This window comes from Gouania willdenowi, chromosome 13, assembly GCF_900634775.1.
Source record: "Gouania willdenowi chromosome 13, fGouWil2.1, whole genome shotgun sequence".
In the NCBI taxonomy this organism is placed as follows: Eukaryota; Metazoa; Chordata; class Actinopteri; order Blenniiformes; family Gobiesocidae; genus Gouania; species Gouania willdenowi.
The window spans coordinates 41,620,384-41,631,577 of record NC_041056.1 but is presented as its reverse complement, the minus strand read 5'-3'; the positions used below and the strand labels follow the sequence as shown (position 1 = coordinate 41,631,577).

General features: G+C 36.8%; 1 pseudogene; it reads left to right on the top strand.

Moving 5' to 3' along the window:
* The first annotated feature begins 9,753 nt into the window (after positions 1-9,753).
* On the top strand, positions 9,754-10,929 carry LOC114473995 (alpha-(1,3)-fucosyltransferase 4-like; annotated as a pseudogene).
* The last annotated feature ends 265 nt before the right edge of the window (positions 10,930-11,194 follow it).

The window sequence follows — 11,194 nt, the reverse complement described above, 5'->3', positions numbered from 1 at the left end:
ATGATTTGAATTGATTTTACTGATGATTTTAAATGTTCCTATTGATTTTAAGCTGTTGAATGTTTTCTGTTGCACTTTTTGATCATGTAAAGCACATTGAGTTGCCTCGTGTATGAAATGTGCTACAAATACATTTGCCTTACCTTTTTATTTTATTTTCCTTCTGATGTTTTACTCGTTTTAGGATTTGAACTTTACATTTTTGGTGTATTTTAAAGAGTTGTGCCACAAACAATTATTGTTGGATGAGGAAAAAAGTATGTAAAAAAAAAAAAATAAAAAATCATAATGTTAATAAATAAACTGACACATGTTTTTGTGTACCTCTTGAGATATGTTTAAGTACCCCTAGGGGTACATGTACCCCAGTTTGGGAACCACAGAATTAGAGGGTATGATAAGGAAGGTCATAGCAGTAACTTAAAAAGGTTGGAAATGCTGACGTTTCAAGTACATGCAACACTTTTTTTTCGCCTCATTATTGCAATTGTTTCATTTTCATTCATTTTTACAGAAATCCACCTTGCATTTAAAAATATATATCTTATATATTATATTATATATAACAAACACCAGATCTGCAACACTTAAAAAACATTTGTCACAATATTTCACTGATATTAAATATTTAAAGATGTTAATTCTGGTCTTCTCCGTAATTTTTATTCTCTCCCATGTGGGCCAAATTGGATGCTTCAAAGTTCCAGATTTGGCCCCCAGACCATGAGTTTGGCACATGTGGTTTAACTGATGATGCCCATGCTCTTATTTTGAAAGGCTGTGAGTTAGATATTGATTATTATTGGTCTTCATAATCTGTATTGGGACACTATATTTTTGCTACAGATAACAGCAGTTTGAAGCTGTTAAATGAATTAAACCAGTGTTTCTCTAATGGGGGTACACAATGGCACTACAGGGGGTACTTGAGAGAGGGTGAAAAATTAACAAATGAAAGCATTAAAAATATGAATTTTTAGAATGTGTATTTTTTTTTTTTTTTTTTTTGGTTAAAAATGATAATCAAGAATGTGTAATGAAAATATAACTAATAACAAGAAAAATAAATCTTTTATGGTTTATAAATTATTCAGACATGGACATAGTATTTTTGTCCAACTGATGATGCCCATGTTCTTATTTTATATTGATTATTATTATTATTATTTTTATTGGTCTTCATAATCTGCATTAAGACACTGTGTTTTTGCTACAGATAATCATGTACTCTCATGGTCACTCATCAGATTTAATAAATAATTGCAAAAATATAGATACTTTACTTGAATTCGGTCAGTTTTCAATGCAAATAATGAATTGAAGTTACTTAAAAATATATCTTTTTACTGTTTTTATATTTAATTTGTCAAGCAAGATCAATCTAAATTTATGAAGATTAAAGGAAGACAATAAAGTACAAAGATGCATTTGTACAGATTTGGACTTGTGTCGTCGATGAGGATCAAAATATATAATGAATTCATTACAGTGCTCATGTATTTAAAAAAAACAAAAAATGTACATTAGTGTGGTAATTTCTTTTCAATCACGTTTTTTCTAAAAATCATCTAAACATCAATGAAAAACTGTTTAAAAGAAGAAAGATAAATATAAAGTGCAATAAAATGTTATTTGCTATAATGTCTTAACTGGTTTTCAAAGAGGTTATGTCACTCCCCCACTGTTATCTGATTAACTTCTGATTAACTTAATAACAGCAGTTTAAAACCATGTGATGTGCATTAAACCATCTTCAATAATGCCATATTAAATGGTAAAATAAATGGAAAATAATGAGACAAGAGTCCCAAATAAGACAGGATCCACTGACTTCATCTGTTTCTTACAGTTTGGGACTATTTGAATTAAAGGGGACATATCATGCTAAATCCACTTTTTTAGCACTTAAATGCATTTTGTTGTATATTTAAAGTGTTTAGAAGTACAGAAAAGTTCAAATTAGTCTCTTCAGGTGCTCCGTAGATATCTTTATATTCTGTTTTGGTCATATTTTTCAATCTGTTTCGATTTTTCGATTCTCCATTACGTTTTTTGAACAATAACGTCACAGTATTTGCAGCGGAACTGCCAAATTAGGACATCGACTCCAGGCCCAACACTTCGAGCAATCCGCCATTTTTATTTCTCGCTTTTATTTTGTAGTCCAAGCTCCAGGATGACAAAGTTACGAGAGGATAAGTCAAACTGTTCGGTTGTTGGATGTAGTAACCCACACGCTTCATTACAACGTCTCCCAGCATCAGAACCTTTTCAAAGTGCCTGGTTGAGTTTTATTTTTTACAGAAATGTACCCACATCTGTGGGTAAGGTCATTTTTGTGTGCGTGAAGCACTTCAATGATGACTGCTTCATCAACTTCCACCAGTATAAAGAAGGATTTACAGAAAGACTTTGTCTGATTGAGGGTTCAATTCCTTCTATCTTTGGAGACGATGAACAGAGCACTTCGGTAAGCTGTAAATAACGCTAAAAAGTGTGATGATAAGACGTCCCTGTCATTGTTTTGTTAGCATTAGCAGTTGCACCGTCTTCATATGTTAGCGCTGTGTGCTCGTTTTAGATCCTTGATGATATGGCCTACGTGATTTCATTTAAGTCTAAAGTTTTCATTAGTCATTTCATTTTGCCGTTTTTGTCTTTGAAAAGACTATTAAAATGCATTTCGTGACGTTAGCTTGGCGCTAGCGTTAGCTCGGTGCTTGTGTTAGCTCACTTGTTAGGGTTCTGCAGGTTCATCATCTTCATTTTCATCTCGCTCCACCGGGTCCGACTCTGGCTGGAACATGTAAGGCTGGATGGACAAGTCTTCTGTTGTTGACATTTTGTAAATAACGTGTGAATAAACATTTTCTGCACCGCTACATAATCGTATCTCTTCTATCAAACTACAAAAATGGCCGAACAGGGTGGAGTTGAACCGAGTGTCACCTCTGCAACCTGGAGAGGGGGCGGGGTATGAACTGTCTCATTTGCATTTAAAGAGGCCACACCAAAACGAGTTGCTCTCAGAAGCACATCAAAAAAGGGGTGGAGCTATAATAATGAGAAATTCAGACCCAAGCATTGCAGTTCTGCTTTATATAGACCACAACTGTATGATTTATATGTAAAAAGGAAGGATTTAAAAGCATGACATGTCTCCTTTAACTGAATGTATTTGTCCACTGTCATTTAGGTTCTTGAGCCAACCCAGTTCATTAACAGATCAACTTTGAGAGCTCAACGTACAGTATACCTCACATGACACAGTTGACACTCAGAGACAATTTGGCTCAAACTAACCTGACAAACAAGTTTATCAACTGTGGCAGGAAATTAGGGAAACTTCAGTCAACATAAATAATAGAGCTATGTGGTTAGAACATACCATTACAAAATAATGTTGCAACCCTAATACATTGTGGAGGAAAACAAAAGTGTCTCTGTGTGAATCCACTCCCTTACCCACGCCCTCTTCATTTTTAGAAACTTTTGCACACGTTCTTAAGGAGCTGGAAAGTTCATCCCAGGCCTTCTTTAAATGAACATATTTAAAATATTCATCAGTGTATTTACACTTCACTTTTAAGCACAGTTACACATGGAACTGTGTAACTGAACAAAATGTCTGTAGACTTAAATTTGTTCATGTACAATTTGTGTGTAACGCAAATGTTTGCCATAATAGGGTTTCTGTGATTTTAATCACATTTGATCCAGTCTGTGGGATTCTGTTTGTATTGTTGCAGTCGTGTCTGATTTCTGTACCTAATTATTTTATCTACAGTAAATGGGCTTGATTTGGTTTGAAAGCTGTCAGTGATTACTAAAACATCTTCAATCTTTACACAGCTTAAATACATACAGTTGCCCTAGGGTTGTTCATCATTATTACACAAAGTAATAATTAAGAACAACTCTAACCAGTTTGTCAAATTTAAGACAGTTTGGAATGTTATTGTTAAAAAGAGTTATGTTCTGGTTAAGGTCGCCCGAGGTCTATGAATGTTTGAATAATAAACGCAGTACACAGAGGAGCTTATAAATTGTTGTGATTGTTAAGTACGTAAGATTAAAGCTGACAAAACCACTGAAAGCAAGTTTGTATGACTCTATATAAGTTCTTGAAATCACTGTAAACACATTATGGGGATTCCTTTTATAAGATTTAAAAAGAAAGAAGATAAAATCACCCTTTGTTTTAAGCACAGGTTGGTTTAAAGACTCTCCCTTTCACCATCCAGCTCTGCTGGAAGTTGTCTTCAGCATCTTCATGCAATTATGTGTGTCGACACCATCATAGAGTTTCAACAGATTGCCTGGTTTGGTTTGATCATCTGGTTCTGGTTTAATTACAATAAGTTTGTGTCAGAGAGAGACATGAATGGCACATTAACTCAACGCACCGCCAGCTCCTGTTTCCCTGCTGATTGGTCCAAAACCTTGGTTTCCTCAAGCTGTTTATCACTGCAGATTAACTCTGAGGCCTCACTTTTACAGACTTTCTTCCATATATATTTGCTACTGATGATGATGCAGAAATGCATTTAAAAAATGGTAGATTAAGAAAGAAAGCAAATGTGCTTTTGAGGTCGTATGGTAGAGCCCTGACATAGAATTAATACTTTATACTGTCAAAAGATACATTTCCTGCAGGCATGAGGGCTGCAGCTGTTAATGGTTTGTCACGGCAAGTTTACGATTGTCCTCATTTGGAAACATGATTTGTGCTCTGGTTGAATGATGAAGTCCAGTCAAAGCATTGTGATTTTATAAAAAAACGATTTAATATCAACTAAATGAAAAGGAGTACAAAAAAGGTCTTCCATCCTGTAGGAAGGGCAAGTGGCCAGCAATTAACGGAAAGTTCTCTGAGCACCCACTTTTACAGATAGGAAGAGCCCCACCCTAAGATGAGAGGAAAGGAGGTGGTGAAGGGAGGAAGGAGTGGAAAATCACTGTTACAGAGTTCTGCTTATCAGAGTTTTTGGTATGAGACCTTGAGCAGAGACTGTTTGTTGCTGGCACTGTGAATACAGCACAATCTGTCTGTACTGCAGGTTATCTAATCTAACATGACTCAGCAAAGGAGCAACGTCTCTGTTCAAAAGTACAATGATATAATGCAGTCATTGTGTATAAACACATGACAAATTGTACACATGAACACACATTCGATGATATTATGATTAATATAATAATTGCCATAACAGGTTCAACAGCTGTTCAGCAACTGTCATTGATCAGCATTAATGGTTTCAGAGCAGCCAGACCAAGTCTTTATCCTATTCCTGTATCATGTTACTCAGTGAATTCATACTCCCTTCTATAGGCTTTCACATACAGTATAGATGCACTGAATACCTTGTTTTTGTTCTGGGTCTAAAGCTTTAGCAATGTTTGCTATAATCTTTTCAATGGACCATTCATGCATCAAATTCCAAAGAGGTTTTAACTGTATGATCTCTATTGTCTAAGAGGACTTAAACAGCTGAGCCGTGCACATTAGAGACAAGATGGTGACTTCTGTTGTGACTTAAAAGCACACACAATGTTCAAAAAGATCCCTCCAAGAGAGGGTTTTCACCTACGTCACATTCTGGGCACTAACCTGGATGCGCGGCCATATTGGAGGTAAACACTGCGATGGCTAAATGTCCTAAACCAAAGAAAAGCTACTCAAAATGTGTTATAGGTGCAAAGTCATACAGGGAAGGACTTGGTCTGCAGGAAAGGGCACAATATTTGAAAATGTTACAGTTTATTGATGGTGTAGATCCAAACAAATTGGCTGCCTCGTCTTGGATCAATGACGACATGGAGAGTCTTCCATCTATTATGTATCCTGATATCGTCAACTAACTGGTTTTAACCCTGACCCAATCTGGGTCATCCTTTTGATAAAGGACAGACCTTTTACCTGGAATACAATGAGAAATACAGCACTTCTTTGCTCTACATTTTAAGAACTGTGTTGCTACTGTAGCTATCGTGGCTATCAACAATTCACTTACCTGACAAGAAATGGGCCAAACAAATTTGGATGTTGTCCAGATTTTTGCCCCGTAGATCCTGGTTTAGCTTCGCTAACCACAAGAAAATCAAGCTCACAAGTAGGGTAAGACTTGGGCCTAAACACTTATTTAAGGTGGTCAGGTCTGCTACCAGGCACTGAATGTCTCAGAGGGTTTTAATACAGGGCAATTTAACGTGGTCGTGATGTCGACAATAACAGCAGCCAAAATTATCTCTTATCAGAAGCCATTTTTAAAATCTTTAAGACAAGAAACTGCGGTAATAACATGTTGTGAAAATAAGTATTTTCATTTGATCTGATTTAGGCTACAACAATGGATGTAAGTAAGGTAGAAAGTGCAAAGTAGTAGAGTTATTTCTACCTTTAATCATATGAAACAAGTAGTTCAGATAGTGCTATATTTAACTTGATTTAAAAAGTACAGTTTCTAAAGCTTTTTTAAAAGTAGTCAACATTTTTTGCAAAAATAATCTCCAGATAACTCTGCACAGAATTATCTCACGTTTCACAGATAAAAAAAAGATAGTACAGTCGAAACAAGTAACAGAATTGAAAGTGTAATAGGCGTGCCTGGTTAAAACCTCGTTTGGCTTTGTTATTTTACTGTTTAGCAGGTAATGTCTTTTAGATTAAAGGTCATTGATTTTGTCCTATTTTTCACAGAATTTATCACTCAAAGCAAAGTGGTTCTCAACCTTTTTTTGGATCATGACCCCAATTTGATATCAAGACATTTTTTTTTCTAGAATTAGTTTTAGATCGAGTTTGTTTTACTGTATAACAAATACAGAGTTGTGCCAGTTCAGATATTTTTGCATTTTATTATTAACATTATTATTATTAACTAGATTTATATTTGACAAAGTGAACGTATAGAATACAGTAGTTGTGTGTTTTAATTTGTGAAATAACAATAACTTTACAGTAATTTTTTATTTATTTTTTTAGTAATTGTTTCAGGCGACCCTACATGGGGTCCCGACCCCAATGTTGCAAAAACCTTATTTAATTATAATTTAAATGTTATTGAACATGGGAACGTCTGAAGTTTTAAGTTTATTTATTTAAAAAGGGATAATGCATATTAAAAAACATTTTTTAAAATACATTTTAATACGTAAAGATTGTAGCCTGAGCCAATTTTCTGTCTGTGTCTACTTTGTCTGATACAAGTTAGTTTAGAAGGTAAAAGATGTTTTTTTAAGTAATCAAAAATCTTAGAAGATTTGGACCCTCGGTAGGCCAGAGATGGGCAACTATGGCGTCAATTTAGTGCCAAAAACACAAGCTCATAAATACTGTAATCGTGCAGAGTTATAGATTTCTTTCGGTGCCTTTCTGCACGCTCACCGTCTCGTTCTGTGCGCTCGCGGGGATCTCTCTGCGCGCGGTCATGTTGAGTTTTGGCACTTTGGGGGCGTGCATTGCATGGACAGCACCTCCTTTCTGATTGGTCACTTGAAAAACGGTCAGAGCCAATCAGAGGTACAGTAGGGCGGGTCATCACAGTATAAAGTCCGTGGCTGTTTCCTGGGACAAAAAATAAAATGTTATCTCTCAAATTTAATTTGATATGCTGGGACCAATGTATAGAGCTAGTTTTATTTATTTATTTATTTATTTATTTATTTATTTATTATTTATTGTTAGTTAAACTGACGTCTGGTCTACGGCTATTTTTTCTTAATCTTGGTTGGTTGCAGAAACGTAAATCATTTTTTTTAAATTAGAACTCGATTAATTCATTCTATTGATGTCTGTCATTCATTATAATTCTACTGAAGTGACTGTACTTGCAACAATGACATCAATAATTAGGCCCATGTGATAATCCTGTGGTCCTGATATGAAGGACGCATAGATAAGTGGGTTCAGGTGGACTTACTCTGGTGTAAAGGAGCACAACAGCAGATGAAGGAGAGATAATAAATAGTTCCACATTGTGACATACATTCTATATGTACATATGCAAATGGTGAATACATAGAATACATTAATAGGGTTTTAATTTAAAAACAAAATAAAGATTAATGTTTCTGCAATCAACTAAGATTAAGGGGGGGAAAAAGCCATAGACCAGACGTCAGTTTAGCTAAAAAATAAAATAAAATAAATAAATAAAACTAGATCCATACATTGGTCCCAGCATAAAATCAAATGAAATCTGAGAGATAACTTTTTTTTTTTTTTTCCTAGGAAACAGCCACGGACTTTATACTGTGATGACCCGCCCTACTGTACCTCTGATTGGCTCTGACCGTTTTTCAAGTGACCAATCAGAAAGGAAGTGCTGTCCATGCAATGCACGCCCCCAAAGTGCCAAAACTCAACATGCACAGACCGAGACGAGAGCGTGCAGAAAGGCACCGCACGCGGGCATAAAGTGATCCAACTGTGTGCGATTAAAGTTTTTATGCTCTTGAGTTTTTGGCACGAAATTGACGGATATATAACTTTGATAATAGTGGGGGCCACAAAAATATGATCGCTTGATTGGAGAATCAGAATCAGAATCAACTTTATTGATCAAGAGTGTATGAATACACACGAGGAATTTGTCTTGGTGACCTGTGTTCTCTCAGATAGTGTAACATTAAATAATAACAATCAACTACAATAAAGAAAAATAAATAAAAAAAAGAAGAATAAACATAAATATAATATATAAGTATAAGAGTAGTTAGACTAATATGTGCAAACTAAATAAAACAACAAGATAATAATAATAATACTAATAATAATAATAATAATAACGAAATAAAATAAAAAATACAATAATAATAATAAGATAATAGTGCAGTAGTGCATTGATGAGTAGTGCAGCTGAATATTTAAATCAAAATTTTATGTGCCATTTTGTGTATTCTTCACATTTGTTTTAGTTGACATTATGTGTGTTTCTGGTGTCATTTAGTATATTCTTCTCCTATTTTGTGTGTTTTGTTGTTATTTTGTGCATTTCTGTTCTTGTTTGTGTCTTCTATTATTTTGTGTATTTTTCAGTCATTTAGTGCAGTGGTTCTAAAACTTTTTTGGATCAAGTACCCCTTCCTCTTATTTCTGAATCCAAGTACCCATTATTATCCGACTACAACATTTTTTATTAGAAAACTATTTAAAAACAACTATGCACAATGATGGAATGAACAGCTTATAACATGCAGGAATCTCATTTGGAAAGAAACAGCATTTAGTGCAGGTTCTCAACCGTTTTTTTGGGATCGTGATCCCATTTTGATATAAAAAAAATCCTGGTGACCTCAAATATATATATATATATATATATATATATATACACTGAGTTTTAGTTTAACTAGGTTTATATTTCACAAAGTGAAAATATAGGAATACAGTTCTTTAAGACAAAAGAAAATCGGAATTCAAAAAAGTCAAAAATCTATTTAAATTTTTTAGAAATTTCAAGCGATTTTCAAATTTTCAAACTCCAGGCGACCCCACATGAGGTCCCGACCCCAAGGTTGAAAAACACTGATTTAGTGCCTCCTGATTAAATATATTAATTTATTTTTTATCATTTCCGGTCATCTCACGCCTGGTTTTGGACCAAGACTGACACTTTATTTGTTAATTTTCCTGTAACTTTACCGGAAAACAGAAAAAAAAAAAAACAAAAAAAAAAAACAAGGACATGTCACTGGATGGTAATCAGTGTGCCACTCCTAACCACAACCTAGTATTTGCGTCTGTAGGCGTATCTATCTGTCATTTATTAATGCAGTGAATACTGACAGGTGTGTAAATCTGAACCAGGAGTCAGTAGGTGAGGCTGTGGTGGACTGTGGAGACCTTTAGGCCTTTCATCATCACTCACTGCTCCTGGAAACAACATCCACTCAGGGATGAAACGTGGCTGTGCTCTCAATTACGTCCTCTGCGCCGTGTGCACAGCGACTGTCTTCCTGACCTTGGGAATAAGTGTTCTGTACCTGCATGTCCCCCCCAGCCCCAGGCTCTCCCCTACCACCATCCTGATCTGGGTGCATCCGTTCGGCGTTGTCGCTCCTCTCCCTGACTGCTGGAAGCAGTTCCAAATCCATGGGTGCACGATCACGGATGACAAGCACGCGTACCGACAGGCTGACGCTGTGATTATTCACCACCGGGATATTTGTAGCGGGAGAGTCCGAATGCCAACAGAACCGCGACCCTCGCTCTCAGAAGTGGATATGGATGAACCACGAGTCTCCCACACATTCACCGAGACTGCAGAAGTTCGACAGGGTTTTCAACCTGACTTTGTCCTACCGGATGGACTCGGATATTTACGTCCCCTATGGTCACCTCATCCCCGTGGTTAACGGCTCTGGATCGCTGGACCAGACGACTTCTCTCCGCCGTCCATCCCGCCTTCTGGCCTGGGTCGTCAGCCACTGGTCTGCCTCCCATGCCCGTGTGTCTTTCTACAATGAACTGAAACGCTACGTAAACATCGACGTGTACGGACGCGCAGGGAAGCCGTTAAAGAAGGGCAGAGAGGCCGTGCTGGAGCTGCTCAGAGATTACATGTTCTACCTGGCCATGGAGAACTCACAGCACACGGACTACATCACGGAGAAACTCTGGAACGCAGTGCGGGCAGGAGCTATCCCCGTGGTCCTGGGTCCGTCCCGGCAGAACTATGAGCGCCTCCTGCCCCCAGAGGCCTTCATCCACGTGGATGACTTCCCCACGGTCGAGGAGCTGGCACAGTACCTAAACAAGGTGATGCAGAATCCGGATCTGATGAAGCACCACCTGAGCTGGAGGCAGAACTACAGCGTCCACCAGCTCGTTCCGTGGACGAGATATACTGCAAAGCCTGTAAGATGGTGAGGAGGACCAGGGGCCAGACCAGTGAGGTCCCTCACCTGAAAGATTGGTTTTGTTCCTGAAGACACCTCAGTGTGTGATGCAAATGTTAAATATTTATTGGTAATTGACTGTGGAATCTCTATGCATTGCAAACCTGCTGCTGCTGCTTCTAAATATTTGATAAAACATAGGACTTATTTTTCAGGGTTTATAACAGGGTCACCAACCTTTCTGAAACTGTGAGCTACTTCATAGCTACTGTATAAGGGCTACCGGTGAGAAAAGCTAAAGTCAGCATAACATTTTTAAATCAAAGTTAAAGAAAACTCTTTTTCTCTACTGTGT